Source organism: Mustela lutreola, chromosome 10 (assembly GCF_030435805.1).
Source record: "Mustela lutreola isolate mMusLut2 chromosome 10, mMusLut2.pri, whole genome shotgun sequence".
In the NCBI taxonomy this organism is placed as follows: domain Eukaryota; kingdom Metazoa; phylum Chordata; class Mammalia; order Carnivora; family Mustelidae; genus Mustela; species Mustela lutreola.
In genome coordinates this window covers 39,311,837-39,331,790 of record NC_081299.1, presented here as the reverse complement: position 1 = coordinate 39,331,790, position 19,954 = coordinate 39,311,837, and the positions used below count along the sequence as shown (strand labels likewise).

The 19,954-nt window shown below is 35.9% G+C and overlaps 1 protein-coding gene and 1 pseudogene across 2 annotated transcripts in view; both read left to right on the top strand.

Annotated features, from left to right (window-relative positions):
- AGBL4 (AGBL carboxypeptidase 4) overlaps window positions 1–19,954 on the top strand; it is a 1,588,908-nt gene that overhangs the window by 203,591 nt on the left and 1,365,363 nt on the right. The window lies entirely within an intron of this gene.
- On the top strand, window positions 17,396–17,497 carry LOC131810734 (U2 spliceosomal RNA; annotated as a pseudogene).

Here is a 19,954-nt window from a genome sequence, read left to right as displayed (position 1 = left end):
TTTTAGATTATTTAAAACAGGGAAATCAGAGGGATATTCTCTTATATGCTGACTCTGAACTACTGACTGTGGCTGCCCAATGTGTTGAACAGGATTTTGTAGGTGCATCCAAACTTAGAGAAGAGTAGGGTGGTTAAGAGAGTCAATGATTGGGAAGTATTGTTTCATGTGGATGGAGTATATTGCCTTAAGTTAGGCCCCCATAAGAATTTTTTTTCTTTCTAAGTTGTAGAATATATACAATGCTTTGTATATTGCTTGGTCCTGAACTGGTGGCTAATCTGTTTTTCTCATGAGAAATGAGTTCTGCAGGTCAAACATGAACTCTCTAGTGAGTCCCTGGTCTGTTTTTTCAGTACCCTGATATGTGTCAGTAATATTTTCCTTGGAAAAACAGCAAGACCACCCTAATTTTATCCTTCTGTAGACACCTGACACTTTTCATGATTGTCCTTTTCTACTACACTTAACCTGCTTCAGGACAGAATCTGTATCTTCTTAATCTCTGTTCTCCCAACCAAGCAGAGTGCTTATGAAATTAAGCACTAAATTAATAGTGTATTTATTTTTTGAATGAAGTAGGGAGAAATTAACTCTTTTCTAGCTCTCACAAATAATTAATTGCTTGATGTCCCCAGTCTACCAACTTTTCTCAAGCTTCCATGTGTTTGTATATACTGTTTTCTTTGTGACCTAGATCCTTTTCTCTTCCTGGTGAAGTGTTAATTCAGACACACTCCAGTATTCTTCTTCCAAGAAACAGTACCTCTCTGGCAAATATGGCTGTCTCTGCCTTTATATTTACAGACACCTCTTATGCTCTTATATGCTAACCTTTTATTATATTTCTTTCTTTTCCTTTTCACTGAAACCTTGAAATCAGGGGTGATTTCTTATTTGGTTCTCTAGTGCCTACTGTACTATCAGTCATATATCAAGGAGCTCAATAAATGAATAATAAGTGAGGGAGGATAGATAGTGAAAAAATGGTTTTCATAAAGTGAGATTTTAAGATAAATAAAATATTTTTACATTTAGGTAAAAACATTATGCTGAGTGAAATAAATCAAGCCGAGAGAGTCAATTATCATATGGTTTCACTTATTTGTGGAGCATAACAAATAGCATGAGGACAAGGGGAGTTAGAGAGGAGAAGGGAGTTGAGGAAAATTGGAAGGGGAGATGAACCATGAGAGACTATGGACTATGAAAAACAATCTGAGGGTTTGAAGGGGTGGGGGATGGGAGGTTGGGGGAACCAGGTGGTGGGTATTAGAGAGGGCACAGATTGCATGGAGCACTGGGTGTGGTGCAAAAAACAATGAATACTGTTTCGCTGAAAATAAAAAACAAAACAAAACCGAATAACTTAACATTAATAGCAGTAAGAACATTAAGAAGAAAAAACAATTAAAATATCAATTATTTATTACTCATAGAACACTATGATAAATGATATACATAGGTTACTTCATTTAATAGAGAAACCTTCTGAGGTACTAAATCTCTCTTTGTAGGTGAGGAAACTAATGCTCATAGATGTAAAGTTATCTCCCTTGAATTGCATGACTGACAGAGGTGTAGCTGAATTTGAATCTGGGCCTTTCCTGGTTCCAAAGGCCATACTTCTATTATATACACATATTATCTTATTATAGGTCAGTTTATGACATATGAATAATATATATATTGTTGAAAACTTCTCATTAAGTAATAAGTTATATAGGAATATATAGATATATAGTAAGATAAGATAATAAAGTTTTTTGATAAGAGATAAAAAATTATCCAATTGGTTTAAAATAAGCCATCCAAATAAATTCTATGTTTGGTTGCCATCATATATAATATGATTAATGTTTTTGATTGATATGAGTGTGTGTATGTATATTGAATATGAGAAGAGCAATATAATTTACACTACAAATTAGTTAGCCTCAGAGACTTAATATGATATTTAAATTACTATGACATGAAAAAGGTTCAGTTGTTTATATACCATTTCAAAATGATAGAAATAAAAACTTAAAACTTAAATTTTTAAATTTTTAATTTCTCTAATGGAATTTTACTACATTTATTTGTATAATCTTTGAAAATTAATGTTTTATTTCCTTTTGAAAGGAAATAGTTTTTATTCTTGGCACAGTATGAAAATGTGCCATGACTACAATAGAAATTGTGGGTTTTAGTCTAATATCTCACTTTTTTTTTTTAGATATCCAAATGGTTGATATAGTTTTTCTTTTTAATTTTTTGAGGAAGGTTAACAAATATAATTGTATATACTTAATGTGTCCAATATGATGGTCTGATATATCTATCTATCTATCTCATATGTATTATCAAATATATATATGTAATATAGAGTAATTACTAAGATTAAGATAATTAACACATCCATCACCTCATATAATTACCATAGTTAACTTTTCTGCATGGTAAAAATCCTTAAGATCTACTTTTATGAACTTTCAAGTATACCATGCTATATTAATAATGATAGTCACCATGGTGTACATACATTAGATCCTCAAAACTTATTCATATAACTGAAAATTTGTACCTTTTCAGTTATATCACCCCATTTCCCCTTCCCCCTAACCTCCGGTAACCACCTTTCTATTTCTTGTTTCTGTGAAATTGATTTTACTGCAGCATTGTTCAAAATAGCCAAGATATCAAAACAACAAAAATGTCCCTCTATATATGAGTGGTCACACACACACACACACACACACACACACACAGGAATATCATTCAGCTATTAAAGAATCTTCCTATTTGTGACAGTGTGCTTGAATTGGAAGGCCTATGTTAGCTAAATTTTTTTTAAATAGCAGTATAGTATAATGCCAAAACCACAGGTTTTGGTTTCAGACAGACCTGGTTTCATATATTAACTTTTACTCATCTGTAAAATTAGTAAAACAAATATCTGTATTGCAGAACTATTCTGCAAATTAGGATAATATATAAAAGAGACAGTACAATATATGCCTATTAATTTCAGGTAATAATTCTGGCACATATATAATATCATTTCAAGAGTCTAAAATGTGCCAGGCCTTTTTGTGGTATATTTATATGTGTCATTACCAATCCTTAGAACAACCCTACAAAATACAAACCTTAGATTGGGTTCCCCCCAGAATCATACCCTGAGACAAGGACTTATGTAAGGTTGTACGTTTAGATAGGGATCTGAAAAGAGAGATACTCTGGGTAATTCATGCTTGCTGGACAGACTTGCCACCTTACTAGGCCATTATGTATCTTAGAGAAAAAAATTAACACATTTTGGAGAAAACAGCATGGTTATGTAATATGAAGTGTTTCACTATGTCTAGAAATTCTGTTGGAGAGATACTGGCAGCTATGCAACTGTATCTGAATAATTTTATTTTGTTATTTGTTTCTGATTCATAATCGAAAGAAACCTGAACTTCTGTTATTATAAGGTTTTCAGTTGTTTTTAAAATTTCTGACCTCTTTACTGAATTATTTCTACATACATGTATCGTTATGTATCTATATCTATATTTTTCTCTTATTTGTTTGTCTTCTTTTTGAGGAAGAAGTGAAACATTTCATTCCCAAATAGATTTCCTCTAAGAATGATGACATTTCCTATAGTAACATTATTGAACCTAAGGACTTCTGAAAAAACAGTTGCAAAAGAATGAAGTATGTTTAATAAAATTGTATTTACACATCTTTTCACCTGTTCTTTTTAAATTATATGAGACAATGCTTTGAAGGGGACTTTGAGTACATATAAAAAACCCTCTATGCTTTAGTAGTAAAATAACTTCATAAAAGGGGACACTTATCACTTGATTAAATATGGTTTATTGAGTCCATTTATAGCCCTCCTCTTTTCAGTAAAGATTAAAGTTACTATTTGAATGATTATATGTATGTATTAGTTTAAAATCTAAGACATAAATGCCTTTTCAAGTGATAGCCAAATGATACATTTTCAATTAGAATGTTTAAAATTTTCTATTATTATTGATTTCCATTTGCAAACAAAATTTTTAAAATTATATTAGTAAAACTAGAATGTTGTGTATTTTTTTGTCTTATTCTCCATAAAATACTTGTGTTTTGATACTATACTGCAGTATTGAAAAGTCCATACAAATTCTGGGTTGTCATACAGCTTTCAGATAGACTTGCCTTTTGAAGGTATGAGGATATTTTGTGCAGGCCACCTATTTGTAGTTTGTTTCATTTCTCATTCTTTGCCCATTCTTCTTATTGCAGGTGCCAACCCCGTGAAAATTGAACTTCCCATGCTCCCTTGTTATCTGGATTCTGGCTAGGTTTGGCTAATAGGAAATTCTAGCAGGAGATTGAAAGGCAGGTAGAAAGAACTTTGTCTTGATACCCCCCCCCCCGCCTTTTTTTTTGTTTTGGGCAGCATTTCCACCAGTAGCTATATTCCTTTTATGGTTTTGCCAGGCAGCCCCTTTCTTGTGATCCCAGCTTTGTTGGATTGCCCTGACTCCCAGGATATCACCACCTCTTGCCTTTGCCCCTTTGCCTGTGTGTACAGTAGAGACTTCCTGCTATTGTTAATCTCTGTGTTGCCCCACTTTCACTTTTTTGATCTTTCAGCTCTCCCAAAACTTTTGCAACTGATTTCCTTTTTTAAAGATTTAAAACCAATTAGCCACATTATATACATCTTTAGGTCCAGATATAGTGTTCAATAATTTATCAGTTTCCTGTAACACCCAGTTCTCCTCTTATTACTTGACCTTCTTAATGCCCATCCCCCAAATATCCCATCCCCGACCCATCTCCCCTCCAGCAACCCTCACTTTGTTTCCTATAGTGAAGAGTCTCTCATGGTTTTTCTCCCTCTCTGATGACTTCCCATTCAGTTTTCCCTCCCTTCCCATATGATCCTCTGCCCTGTTTCTTATATTTCTCACATGAGTCAAACTATATGATAATTGTCTTTCTCTGATTGATGTATTTCACTCAGCATATTACTCTCCACTTCCATCCATATCAATTTAAATGGTAAGTATTCATCCTTTCTTATGGCTGAGTAATATTGCATTGTATATATATATATACATCACATCTTCTTTATCCATTCATCTGTCGATGGACATCGTGGCCCTTTCCACAGTATGGCTATTGTGGACATTGCTGCTATGAACATTGGGGTGCAGGTGTCCTTTCGGATCACTACATTTGTATCTTTGGGGTAAATACCTAGTAGTGCAACTGCTGGTTCATAGAGGAACTCTATTATTAACTTATCGAGGAACTTCCATACTGTTTTCTAGAGTGGCTGCACCATATTGCTTCCCATCAGCAGTATAAGAGGATTCCCCTTTCTCTGCATCCTCACCAACATTTGTTGTTACCTGTTTTGTTAATTTTAGCCTTTCCGACTGATGGGCGGTGGTATCTCATTGTGGTTTTGATTTATATTTCCCTGATACATAGTGATATGGACTATTTTTTCATGGGTCTCTTGGCCATTTGGATGTCTTTAGAGAAATGTCTCTTCATGTCCTCTTCCCATTTCTTGACTAGATTATTTGTTTTTTGGGTGTTGAGTTTGATATGTTCTTTATAGAATTTGGATATTAGCCCTTTATCTGATATGTCATTTGCAAATATCTTCTCCCATTCCATAGGTTACCTTCTAAATTTGTTGACTGTTTCCTTTGATGTGCAGAAGCTTTTTATCTTGATGAAGTCCCAGTAGTTCATTTTTGCTTTTGTTTCCCTTGCCTTTAGAGACATGTCTAGCAAGAAGTTGCTGCAGCTGAGGTCGAAAAGGTTGCTGCCTATTTTCTCCTCTAGGATTTTGATGGATTCCTATCTCACATTTAGGTCTTTCATCCGTTTTGAGTTTATCTTTGTGTATAGTGTAAGAAAATGGTCCAGGTTAATTCCTCTATCTGTGGCTGTCTAATTTTCCCAATACCATTTATTGAAGAGACTTTCTTTTTTCCATTGGATATTCTTTGCTGCTTTGTCAAAGATTAGTTGACCATAGAGTTGAGAGTCCATTTCTGGGTTCTTTGTTCTGTTCCATTGATCTATGTGTCTGTTTTTGTGCCAGTACCATACTGTTTGATGATTACAGTTTAGAGCTTGAAGTCTAGCATTGTGATGCCACCAACTTTAGTCTTATTTTTCAACATTCATGTGGCTATTTGGGGTCTTTCCTGGTTCCATACAAATTTTAGGATTATTTGTCCCAGCTCTGTGAAAAATGTTGATAGTATTTTGATAAGGATTGCATTGAATTTGTAATTTGCCTAAGGAATTGATCCCATTTATAATTGCACCAAATGCTATAAGATACCTAGGAATAAACTTAACCAAAGAGGTGAAGGATCTTTACTGGAAAAACTACAGAACACCTTTGAAAGAAACTGAGGAAGATACAAGGAAATGGAAAAACATTCCATGCTTATGGATTGGAAGAATAAACATTGTTAAAATGTCTATGCTACCCAGAGCAACAGGTTTCCTGTAATACATTCCTTTTATTGGATTCCCTGGCATGTGCTCTTTTACTGACTCATGCCTGATTGGTTCAGGCTTTAATGCTGAAGGCAAGAAATTTCACTCTGTAGCTCCTTGAAGTTCCTGTAAATAATTTGCAACTCACCATCTATTGCTTTTCGTAGCCCAGTAGCTGCCAAGATTTGCTGAAACTTAGTTGAGGCTCTTTAATGGTCTGAGTTAACACTGGTGGCTCAAAGTGTTGTCCATCTAGTAATTTCCTGAGCTAGGTCATGCTTAGTTATTTTATGCCATCATGGTAAGTGAGCTGTGTTCTTGACCAGATTTTTACATTTGAAAGAGAGTTTATGTTTGTGAACTAAAGAGCTGCCCAGATTTTTTTGGCAGGGGTAGGAGGGGTCTGTTTTACATGAAAATTCAGAAACAAACCATAATTATGTAGAAATGTTATGATGTTTGCAACAGAATACTTTTGGCCCCTGCTGAGTTCCTATTCCATGACCTAGGCTGCCGTCCTTAGACATTGTTTGGTTTTTTAAATGTGCCCACGTGGGTGGTTAGGTAGCTGAGTTGGTTAATCGTCTGCCTTTCAGCTCAGTTCATGATCCTGGGGTCCTGGGTTTGAGTCCCACATAGGGTTTCCTGCTCAACAGAGAGTCTGCTTCTCCCTCTCCCTCTGCACTCCACGCTCCACCCTTGCCCCAGTGCTTGCTCACACATGCACTTTCTTTCTCAAATAAATAAATAAAATCTTGAAAAAAAATAAAGAAAATGTACCCATGTGATTTCACTGTACTCTCTGAGTTTGCATTTTATTTTGGGAAATTATTGCTTATTTAAAAATTCTTTTTCTTTCAGAGAAGACTGAGCTTTTTGAATAAGTAAAAATTCCCCTTTTCTGCTTTTCTTGCCTGCTATTGAAAATAAGAGGCAGGAAGCATTGTAGTCAGAGAGATAGTTCTGTAGAATAGGAGGCATTAAACCTTTGCTTTGCCATTCACTAATGCTGTACTTTGAGCAGGGCCTCAGTACATCTTTAAAACAGGCATGACAATATTTTTCTTACAGCATTGTTGTATGAATTGGTATTACCAAAAGCTTCACGGATAAGTGGCCAGTACTGAAATATGAAGGAAGACCAGAAAGGGAAGTGATTCATTTTTGTGTATATAGATGGTGTGGGATGGTATGTGGTGAGGGTGGGAGACCATTGGGGAAGACATTTTAGAGGAATTGCACTTTCATACACTACCTAGAATGTTCTTTCAGGAAGCATGGTTTTTCCCCCATTTCACTTTTTTACTCAGATGTCTTTGTGACCCTATGTGAAATTCAACTCTTATTCCCTGACATTTCCTTATGCCCTCTCTGCTTTTTGTGTGTGTGTGTGTGTGTGTGCGTGTGTGTGTCTTCTTAGCCCTTACCACTATTTAATATTAATATATTATTAATTTTACTTATTTATTTCTTATTATCTGTCTCCTCCATTAGAATATAAACTCTATGAAGGTAGGATTTTTCTTTCATTCCTTGCTGCCTAGAACAATGCCTGGCACATGATAGGTGCTAATAAATATTTATTGAAAGAATTAGTGTGAGAATGAGTAGAAATTACAGGATGAAATAAGTTATACATGGATTTATTATATTTTCATGACTATTGACCTCAAATTATAAAATGTGAAGTTGAGGAATTTAGTATGACTGTAATGATTTATAGAAAACAATCACTTATCCAGAATCTTTTTTTGAGACTGAGAAATTGGGTTCAGATGGTGGGAAACTTTTGAATAGCCAATATAGTTGTAAAATACAAGCATTAAAATTCATGCACCTTACTTCTCAGAGGAGATACTTAGCATTTATTCTTCTTATTTAGACAGTTTTAAATATCTTTGATAATAATGGGTTTTTAGCTCAGGAAATTTGTAGGTAGGGTGGAACCTTAGGAGATAGGAATGCTTTTCTGTGAGAAATTAATGTTGACAAACTAACAGAAGGGACGAGGCAGAAAATATAAAAGTAAATAATAAAATTTAAGCATATAACCTTTAATAGATCTGTTCTTTATCATTGTGGTAATATTAAATGATGAACAAAATGGTTTTAGAACAAGTTCCAGGGGCGCCTGGGTGGCTCAGTGGGTTAAGCCTCTGCCTTTGGCTGAGTTCATGACCGCAAGGTCCTGGAGTCGAGCCCTGCATTGGGCTCTCTGCTCAGCGGGGGGCTCTCTCTACCTGCCTCTCTGCCTACTTGTGATCTCTGTCTGTCAAATAAATAAATAAAATCTTAGAAAAATAGAAAAAATTCCAGTAAAAATAGAAACGTCTCTATATACCTATTACATTTTTATCCTTTCAGCCTGGTTTGTATTCTCACTGTTCCAGCAAGATAGTTCTCTGAAAGGTTGCCAGAGTCATTAGTCATGTAATTTGGAGGTCTTGTCTTAACTTTTGATTCCTCTGTAGCATATGACATTTCTAATGATCACATGTATTTTTTGACACTCTTTTTCCCTGGCAGCATGGACTCTGTTGTCCTTATTCACCTCCCTCCCTGACTGACTAGTCTTATTTTCATCCACATGTGACCCTTAAGGCATTCTCCAAGGTTTAGATCTCCTTTTTTAAAGTAATTTTTATAAATCTTGAGTATTATATCTAATAATTCATCATCAGTCCATCCACTGAGAATTATTATTATGCTCATTAAATATTCTGAATCCATTAATTTCTTTGTATATGCCTTATTCAAACCATCAACATCTGTCAGAACTACCATTCCTCTTATTTCTTTCCTACATGCTCCCCACTCCCATTATCCATTCTTTTTTTTTTTTTTTAAGATTTTATTTATTATTTTGACAGAGAGAGATCACAAGTAGGCAGAGAGGTAGGCAGAGAGAGAGAGAGGAGGAAGCAGGCTCCCTGCTGAGCAGAGAGCCCGATTCGGGACTCGATCCCAGGACCCTGAGATCACGACCTGAGCCGAAGGCAGTGGCTTAACCCACTGAGCCACCCAGGTGCCCCCATTATCCATTCTTAACACAGCATCTAGAATGATTCTTTTAAAACTCAAATCTAAGGATATTCCTGTCCTATTTAAATTATTCCATTGTCTTTCCATCAGAATTAGAATAAAATCTAGACTCCTTATGCTAGCTGCCAAGTGTTACATGATCTGGACCTCGACTACTTTTCTGACCATTTTATGCTGTTTTCATTTTACATTCTTCCTTATAATGTTTAGCCTCAGTGACTTTCTGCCTGTTCATGGAGCAGGCCAGGTTTGTTTCTGCTTTAGGCTGTTTGGTCCAGACATTTCTTCCTCCTGAAATACTGATCCTCCAACCCCTCCACCAACATATTTGGTCTGTCATTTAGATCTCAGCTTACATATTGATTCCTTGGAGAGACCTTCTCTGAATAGCCAGTCTGAAGTAGCTACCCTGTCACTTTGTCATATCATCCTGCTTTTTTTTTTTTAAACCTCTTAATTTAATTTTATTGTTTTTTTCAGTGTTCCAAGATTCATTGTGTATGCACCACATCCAGTGCTCCATGTGATACATACCCTCCTTAATACCTACCCCCAGGCTCACCTATCCTCCTCATCCCCCCTTCCTTACAAGACCCTCAGTTTGTTTCTCAGAGTCCGCAGTCTTTCATGCTTTGTCTCCCCCTCAGATTTCCCCCAATTCACATTACCTTTCCTTCTCCTAATGTCCTCCACGTTATTCCTTATGGTCCCCCTAGTAAGTGAAACCATATAATAATTGACTTTCTCTACTTGACTTATTTCACTCAGCATAATCTCCTCCAGTTCCATCTATGTTGACACACAAGTTGGGTATTCATACTTTCATCCTGCTTTTATTGTCTGCTTGTTCATTTACTTGTTTATTTATCTGCCTCCTCTACAATAAGAATACTTACTTTGTCTGTTTGCTCTATCACCAGAGCCTGATGAGCAGTAAGCATTCAATAACTATTTGTCAAAAGTATGGATGGAATTATGTGGCAGATCCTGTGGATACAGAGATAATAGTAGTAATTGGTCCTACAGTGATTATTAGCCTTTTCTAGGTCATAGGCATTTTTGAGAATCTAATGAAAACTATGTATTCTCTTCCAATAAAATTCTCTTCCAATAAAAACTATGTATTCTCTTCCAACAAAAATGTTAGCCATTTTACAAGTTTCCCTGCAGTCTTAGAAGCTGTGGAATATACTTTTATTAAGTCATAATCTTTATATGATTATGAGCACATAAGTATTATACAATGTACAAAGGTACAATGCTTCTCAAAACTATGTGTGCTCAAGAATTTTTTTTTTTAATTTCCAATATCATGGCTCTATATATATGGTCCTGCTATGTATGACTCATATGAAGCTCATGCCACATGCAATTCACTTAATGAATTTGTCAACATCCAAGCTGGTTTATACTCTGTAAACTAGGTAGGACACCAGTTATGAATTTGGATGTCAAATTGCTATAAAAATATCATACTGTACTTGTTTCATGTGTAATCTATATTAAGCAGTTTGTAGAACAGCAAACTAAATATTGAAGAGCATTGCCTTGGAAAATATCATCAGTCTTGAACTCTTTTCAAAGCACCAATCCCATTTTTTAATCTACATGATTATGTCTCTAGCAAGTTGTCTCATTGATTTTTTAAATTGGTTACTCCCCAAACCAAACTTATCATGTTCTAAGTTCAAAACAGAAGAGCTCCTTTGACTCTTTTTAGCCATCCCAATCAATCACTCATCAAACCCTATTATTCTACTTCAGATTTCCTTTTTTTTCCCCACTATCACTTTGCAAAGGAGCCTTTTTAGACATTTATTTTTCTAATCCCCACACCTCTACAAAATTTTAATTCTTCAGGTACAGTATATATCTGCTTATGTACTGTGGGCTTTTGAAGGACCACAAATCATTTAATACCTAAAATTTCCTTGGTTCCCTAGGTACCACTCTTGTTGCAAATGCATGCCCTACCTGTATGTTCCACCTCTCCTGTATACATTTTTATTTTTATCCTGTTACCTGTATTAAATTGTTAGTTTTCACTTTATATGATATTCTACTTGGGAGTATTTTTTCTCACTTCTATTGAAAACAGATCATCCTCAAGGCCTGCATTTGAAGTTACCTTTCTCATACAGTTTTTTATAATGCTCCAGCCTTGTATGCTTCTTCCTTCTTCTAATTTCCAGTTACAACTTTTTGATATTTCTTTTATGGAACATAGATTTTTATTGTTGTCTGCAAACATCAGCTCTTTGAGGGCAGGAACAGTGATTTCTTTCCTTGCTTACAATGGCTAGCTTTTAATAGGCTTTGAAACATCCATGAGTGAATGAATAAATGGCAGTTCCTTAAAAATGAAAGGGTAGGTATAAAATGTTGGGTAAGTTTCTAGACAACTAAAAATCTTCATTTTCTTTTGGATGAATGAGACATTTTTCTATAGCCTTCTGTTCTCCTACCTCTGTCCTTGTCTCTACGGGGTAGAGTTAGTATAGATGAGGTATTTGGAAACCTAGTATGGTTCTTTACTTTATCATTAACTCACACTTATATAGGATATCCTAAAGGAGCCAAGGATAGATGTATTAATCTGATACAGTGCCTTGTCTTGGTCTTCAGTTGTCACTCTACTCATAATTTACACATCAGTCACAGAACATTTGTATTTTTTTTTTAAGATTTTAATTTATTTATTTGACAGAGAGGTCACAAGTAGGCAGAGAGAGAGAGGAGGGAGCAGGTTCCCTGCTGAGAAGAGAGCCTGATGTAGGGCTCGTTCCCAGGACCCTGAGATCATGACCTGAGCTGAAGGCAGAGGCTTAACCCCCTTGAGCCACCCAGGCGCCCCAAATATTTGTATTTTAAGAGTCCCTTAAATATAGCAGGACATTCTTGTTTAAAACAAATGTGTTGGAAGAAATATCTCATAGGACAGATTTTATTGCAACATTTAGAGACAAATGCTTATATCCATACTGGTTAATTTCTTCTCAATATGTTTTGGGTGTTTTAAAAAAAATTTTCCTGTATGTTAAACTTAAATTACTTTGGAGACATATCTTGAAAGAAGTTGCTGTGGCTGATAGCGAAGAGATTACTGCCTATGTTCTCCTCTAGGATTCTGATGGATTCCTGTCTCACGTTGAGGTCTTTTATCCATTTTGAGTTTATCTTTGTGTATGGTGTAAGAGAATGGTCGAGTTTCATTCTTCTACATAGAGCTGCCCAGTTTTCCTAGCACCATTTATTGAAGAGACTGTGTTTTTTCCACTGTATATTTTTTCCTGCTTTGTGGAAGATTATTTGCCTATCAAAATCAAAAGCTTTTGCACAGCAAAGGAAACAGTCAAAAAAACAAAGAGTCAACCCATGGAATGGGAGAATATATTTGTAAATAACAGTACAGACAAAAGATTGATATCCAGGATATATAATGAACTCCTCAAAGTCAACACACACAAAACAGATAATCATATCAACAAATGGGCAGAAAATATGAACAGACACTTCTCCAATGAAGACATACAAATGGTTATCAGACACATGAAAAAATGTTCATCATCACTAGCCATCAGGGAGATTCAAATTAAAACCACATTGAGATATCACCTTATACCAGTTAGAATGGCCAAAATTAGCAAGACAGGAAACAACATGTGTTGGAGAGGATGTGGAGAAAGGGGAACCCTCTTCCACTGTTGGTGGGAATGCAAGTTGGTGCAGCCACTTTGGAGAACAGTGTGGAGATTCCTCAAGAAATTAAAAATAGAACTTCCCTGTGATCCTGCAATTGCACTCCTGGGTATTGACCCCAAAGATACAGATGTAGTGAAAAGAAGGGCCATCTGTACTCCAATGTTTATAGCAGCAATGGCCATGGTTGCCAAACTGTGGAAAGAACCAAGATGCCTTTCAACGGATGAATGGATAAAGAAGATGTGGTTAATATACACTATGGAGTATTATGCCTCCATCAGAAAGGATGAATACCCAACTTTTGTAGCAACATGGATAGGACTGGAAGAGATTATGCTGAGTGAAATAAGTCAAGCAGAGAGAGTCAATTATCATATGGTTTCACTTATTTGTGGAGTATAACAAATAGCATGGAGGACAAGGGGAGTTAGAGAGGAGAAGGGAGTTGGGGGAAATTGGAAGGGGAGGTGAACCATGAGAGACTATGGACTCTGAAAAACAATCTGAGGGTTTGAATTGGCAGGTGGGTGGTAGGTTGGGGTACCAGGTGGTGGGTATTAGAGAGGGCACAGATTGCATGGAGCACTGGGTGTGGTGAAAAAATAATTAATACTGTTATGCCAAAAATAAAAAATAAATTAAAAAAATCTTAAATTACAAAAGGTTGTTATATCTTTTATCTACTTTCACAATTATTTCTGAAGAGTATGCCAACAAAGGAAGGAAATAGCTTTTTTACCTCTAAATTTATGGAAAAAGATGTTGAAATAGTTTAAAAATGTACATAAATGTAGGCTTTATTTTAAAAATTTTAATGGTTATGGATATTTTATGGGGAATCACATAGCTAATGGAGTTTAAGTTTGGAAACAGATCTGGTTTTGAGTTCTGGTTTTAGTTTACTACCTGGGTTTGAGTTACTTAGTGTTGTGCTAAGGGTTCTCCAGAGAAACAGAAAGTATGTATGTATGTATGTGTATGTATGTATATAGATCTATCTTTATGTAATAAAGAGATTTATTTTAAGGAATTTGGCTTATGACATTATGGAGGCTGGCAAGTCCAAAATCTGCAGGGTAGAGTGGGAGGCTGGAGACCCAGGGGAGAACCTGTACTGCAGTTTAAGTTTGAATGTTGTCAGGTGGAAAAATCTAGAGAACTGATACTGCAATTCAAGTTGGAAGACTGTCTTGGTAGAAATTCCTCTTGTTTGGGCTAGGTCAGTGTTTTGTTGTATTCAGGTTTTCACCTGATTGGATGAAGCCCACTCACATTATGAAGGGCAATCTGCTACACACAAAATCCACTTCCACTAATTTAAGTGTTAATTTCATCATAAAACACTCTTATGGAAGTATCCAGAATAATGTTTGATCACATGTCTAAGCACCATTGCCCAGCAACATTGATACATAAAATTAACCACCATACTTAGCCTTTCTAAATTGTTTTTTCATTTTAAAATATGTAGAATCTCGTAGAGTGGTTGTGAAGATCACTTAAGGTAATGTATCAAATGCCTTACACGTGGTAGACACTCCATAAATGTCAACAATATTAACTCTCTTCTCTTCCTCCTGTTCCTTCTCCCTATATCCCTCTTCCTCCTTCTTTCCCTACCTTCATTAAAGGGAAATAAGACCCATGATTTTATAGCATGTGATGGAAAATATTCATGTAAGCTTCAAAAATAAGGTCCTAAGAGGGCCTACTAATTATAGCGATTGTAAATCGTTTTGAAAAACAACATTTTGAAGAACAAAAGAAAATGACTGTTCTTTATTAATGAAGAACATAGAGTCATTTATAATCATTCACTCATTTACTCAGTGTTTTGAAGACAGTGTATTTAGTACCCATTATATTCTATCTGGGAAGCAATAAGAGGTTGGGTGGTATATCAGAGTGGTCACTTAGTAGAAGAGCAAATAAGGGAGGCGCAAAATCTCTGGAGTAGCATGGAATCAAAATCAATAGGAGGGGACCAAAAAAAAAAAAAAGCATTAGCTTATTAAGAATAGATAAGAATAACAATAACAAAAAGAATAGATAAGAATCTTCAAGGGATGTTCATTGTCTATGAAATGAAGCCTAAGCCTTTTAACATAGAATTTAAAGCTTTCCATGACTTGATGAAGTGCAGAGAAGGAGGATCCTGAGCTCTCCTGCTCAATGTATACACTGAGGCAACAACTACATGTGCTGTAGCTAATGCTGAAAATGACCCGAGACTGACAGAGCAAATCTTCCATAGGTAAGTGTATAGAGAAGGCCATACTATAAAGGGTAGGAGGGACAGAGATGCTGGGAACCAAGTCCCTGGTGCAACTAACTGCAAACAGGAGGGACATCACAAGCATGTAGGAACAAGTGGATCACTGGGCGTACCTGGCTCTGGGTACCTGCACTGGAAAGATGAGTTCCTTTAAGGTCTAACTTTGAAAATCAGTGGGGCTTAATTCCGGGAGCTTAAAAGTCAGTTGGGCTTAACTCTAGAAGGGCTAGAGGAAGGACTGTTGGAAACCAAGACTCTATGCTTAAAGAGCCAGAATGCTAAATGACTTGAACTGAGACACAGCACAGAAGCAGCAGTTTGAAAAGTGCTTGGGGTATATGTGAAGGAGATTTATTGACTAATTTTAGGACATATGATGGAGGGGTAAAGGTTTGTAGGAGATTTTGGGGGGAACAAAAGTGCTGGTGGGCATTGTTTTTCTTGCACTGTGCCAGCTTGGATAACCTTACACTTGTGGGAGCCAGTTCTAACATACTCCATATACCTTGATAGCACCATGTGCTTCACACCAGTGTTCTCCTTTATATCTCCCTTACCCAGCTGTCCAGTCTTGCCTTTGTAGGTACCCTCCAAGGTGACTCCTGGCCTGTCACACTTGGTAGGCAACTTGGCTGGAATTGGTGCCCTCCAAAGTGACTCCTCTTTTGGAGACTGGGGAAAATAACCCTACAAAAGAGCATGCCCATAGTTCTGGCAGCTGGGCCTCTTAGCTGGCTATGCAGGGAGCAAGCCCTTCTCTTCTTTGTGTCTACAGTTGTCACAGTAGCTAATTGCAGAAAAGTCAGTCTGACTGCTGGCTCCACTTACCAGAGAACCCACAGGAATTGTGGCTTAGCTAAAACAGGAGATAACACGTAGTGCATAGGGGATGCCCCTGTGGAGTCTGGTTCTGATGACCAGGGGTCATTGTGCTATAGGATACCACAGGACATCTTTTATATAGGTGATTTCTTTCAAAACCAGGAGATGTATCTGACCTACCTAATGCATAGAAATAACCATGGAGAATTAGACAAAATGAGGAGACAAAAAAACTTGTCCCAGATGAAAGAATAAGGCAGAAGCATAGAAAAAAGAGCTAATCAAAGTAGAGATAAACAAAATGCCTGATAAAAAGTTCTAAGTCGGGGCGCCTGGGCAGCTCAGTGGGTTGGGCCTCTGCCTTCGGCTCCTGTCATGTTCTCAGGGTCCTGGGATTAGGCCCCACATCCCTGCATCATTGGGATCTCTGCTTGGCAGGGGGCCTGCTTCCCCCACTCTCTGCCTGCCTCTCTGCCTACTTGTGATCTCTCTCCCTCTGTCAAATAAAAATCTTTTAAAAAGAAAGTTCAAAGTAATGTTCAAAAAGCTACTTACCAGTCTTAAGAGAAGAGTGGATAAACTCAGAACTTCAACTAAAGGATAAAAAAAAAAAAAATACACTCAGCACAAGAATACAATTACTGAAATGAAAAATACACTAGAGAATATCAATAGGATATTGAAAGATGCAGAAGAACAGATTAGTGATCAGGAAGATAGGGTAATGGAAAACATCCAAACTCAACATCAAAAAGAAAAAAATAACACAAAATAAGAATAAGTTAAAGACCTCTGCAACATTATCAAGCATAATAAAGTTCACATTATAGGGATCCCAGAAGGAGAAGAGAGAGAGGAGGATACAGAAAACTTATTTGAAGGAATAATAGTAATACAGTAATAGTTGGGTACTTTTGAAACAAATTTTTATTTATTAATTTTATTTGAGTGTAGTTGACAAACAGTGTTACATTTATTTCAAGTGCAGGACATGATTTCACACATTTATACATTATCGTATGCTTACCATAAGTGTAGCTACTATCTGTCACAATAACTTCTCTGCTTTTTGGCTAAGATCAAGTATAGTATCTGTTCTTATCAGTTTAATAGTAGGGGACTGTAACACCCCATTTACTTCAATGGATAGATTATCCAGACAGAAAATGTGTAAGGACCAGTGGCTTTGAATGATACATTAGACTAGACAGACTTAACAGATATATACAGAACATTACATCTAAACAAACAGCAGAATATATATTCTTTTTGAGGACCCATGAAACATTCTCCAGGATAGATCACATTAGGGCACAAAATGAGTCTCAATAAATTTAAGAAGATTGGAATTATATCAAGCATCTTTTCTGATGACAGTTGTGCAAAACTAGAAAATAGTTACAAGAAACAAAGTAGAATAAAACACAAACACATGGAAGATAAATAATATGCTACTAAAGAACCAATGGATCAACTAAGAAATCAAAGGAAATTAAAAAAATATGTAGAGACAAATGAATATGGAAACACAGCAGTCTCAAGTCTTTGGGGGTGCAGCAGAAACAGTTTGTAGTGATATAGACCTATCTTAGGTAAATCTCAAACAATATAACCATATGCCTAAAGGAACTGGAAAAAGAACAAAGCTCCAATTCAGTAGAAAGAAGTAGGTAATGAAGATTAGAGTGGAAATAAATAGAAATTAAAACAATAAAATAAAATAAAAGATCAATGAAACCAAGAGCTGATTCTTTGAAAGGATAAACTAAAATCATAAATCTTTAGCCAGATTTGGTTAGAAAACCAAAATAAATAGTATATTAAAAAGATCATTCACCACAATTAAGTCGCATTTATTCAAGGACTGCAAAGATGGTTCAATAGGCTTAAATCAATCAATGTGATACACCTCATTAACAAAGAGGAAGGATAAAAAGTGTGTTCATCTTAGTAGATGCAGAAAAAACATTTGACAAAGTGCAATCCATTTATGATTAAAAAAAACTCTTGCTAAAGTGGGCTTAGAAGGAATATAACACAACAAAGGCCATATATGAAAAATTTACAGCTAACATAATACCCAGCAATGAAAACCTGAAAGCTTTTCTTTTAAGATAGGGAACACGACAAGGATGTTCACTTTTACCACTTTGATTCAACATATTACAAGACATCCTACCCACAGCAGTCAGTCAAGAAACAGAAATCTCCATGCTGTTTTCCAGAGTGGCTGCACCAGCTTGCATTCCCACCAACAGTGTAGGAGGGTTCCCCTTTCTCCGCATCTTAATCTCACAAAACAAACTGAGGGTTGCCGGGGGGAGGGGGTTTGGGAGAAGGAGGTGGGATTATGGACATTGGGGAGGGTATGTGATTTGGTGAGTGCTGTGAAGTGTGTAAACCTGGTGATTCACAGACCTGTACCCCTGGGGATAAAAATATATGTTTATAAAAAATAAAAAATTAAAAAAAAAACAGAAATCAAAAGGCATACAAATTGGTAAGGAAGAAGAAAAACTTTCATTATTTGCAGGTGACATGATACTCTCTCTCTCTCTCTCTCTCCATATATATATATATATATATATATATATATATATATATATATATAAAAGCCTGTTGGCTGTACCAAAAAATGACTGGAACTAATAAATACATTTAGTATAGTTATAGGACACAAAATTAATATACAGAAATTTATTGCATTTCTAACCTGTAATAACAAAGTAACAGAAAGAGAAACAGTGCCATTTGTAATTTACCAAAAAGGATTAAATATGTAAAAATAAAGTTAATCAAGAGGACAAAATACATATACTGTGAAAAGTGTAGGACACTGATAAATTGAAGATAATACAAACAAATGTAAAGATATACCACATTCCTTATTGTAAGTATTAATATTGTTAAAGTGTCCAAGCTACCTAAAGCAATCTACAGGACCAGTGTAACCCCTAGCAGTAATCCAATAACATCTTTCACAGAAGTAGACCAAATAATCCTAAAATTTGTAGGGAACCACAAAAGACTCTAAATAGCCAAAACAGTCTTGAGAAAGAAAAGCAAAGCTGGAGATATCACAAGCCTAGATTTCAAGATATGCTATAAAGCTATAGCAATCAAAATTGTATAGTACTGGCAGAAAAATAGTTAAGAGTCCATTGGAACAACATAGAGAGCCCAGAAATATCCACACTTACATGGTCCATTAATCTATGAAAAAAGAGGCAAGAATATGTGATGGGAAAAAGACAGTCTTCTTTAATAAGACATCCTGGGAAAACTGGACAACTACATGCAAAATAATGAAACTGGACCACTTTCTTACACCGTATGTAATAATAAACTCAAAACAGATGAAGGACCTGAATGTGAGGCCTGAAACTGTAAACATTCTAGATGAGAACATTGGCAGTAATTTCTTTGACATTCGTTGTAGCAATATTTTTCTAGCTATGTCTCCTCAGGCAAGTTAAAGAAAAGCAAAAATAAGCTACTGGTACTGAAATCAAAATAAAAAGCTTTTGCACAAGGAAACAATAAAAAAATCAAAAAGGGAAGATACTTGCAAGTGATAAGTTTGATAGGGAGTTAATATCCAAAATATATAAA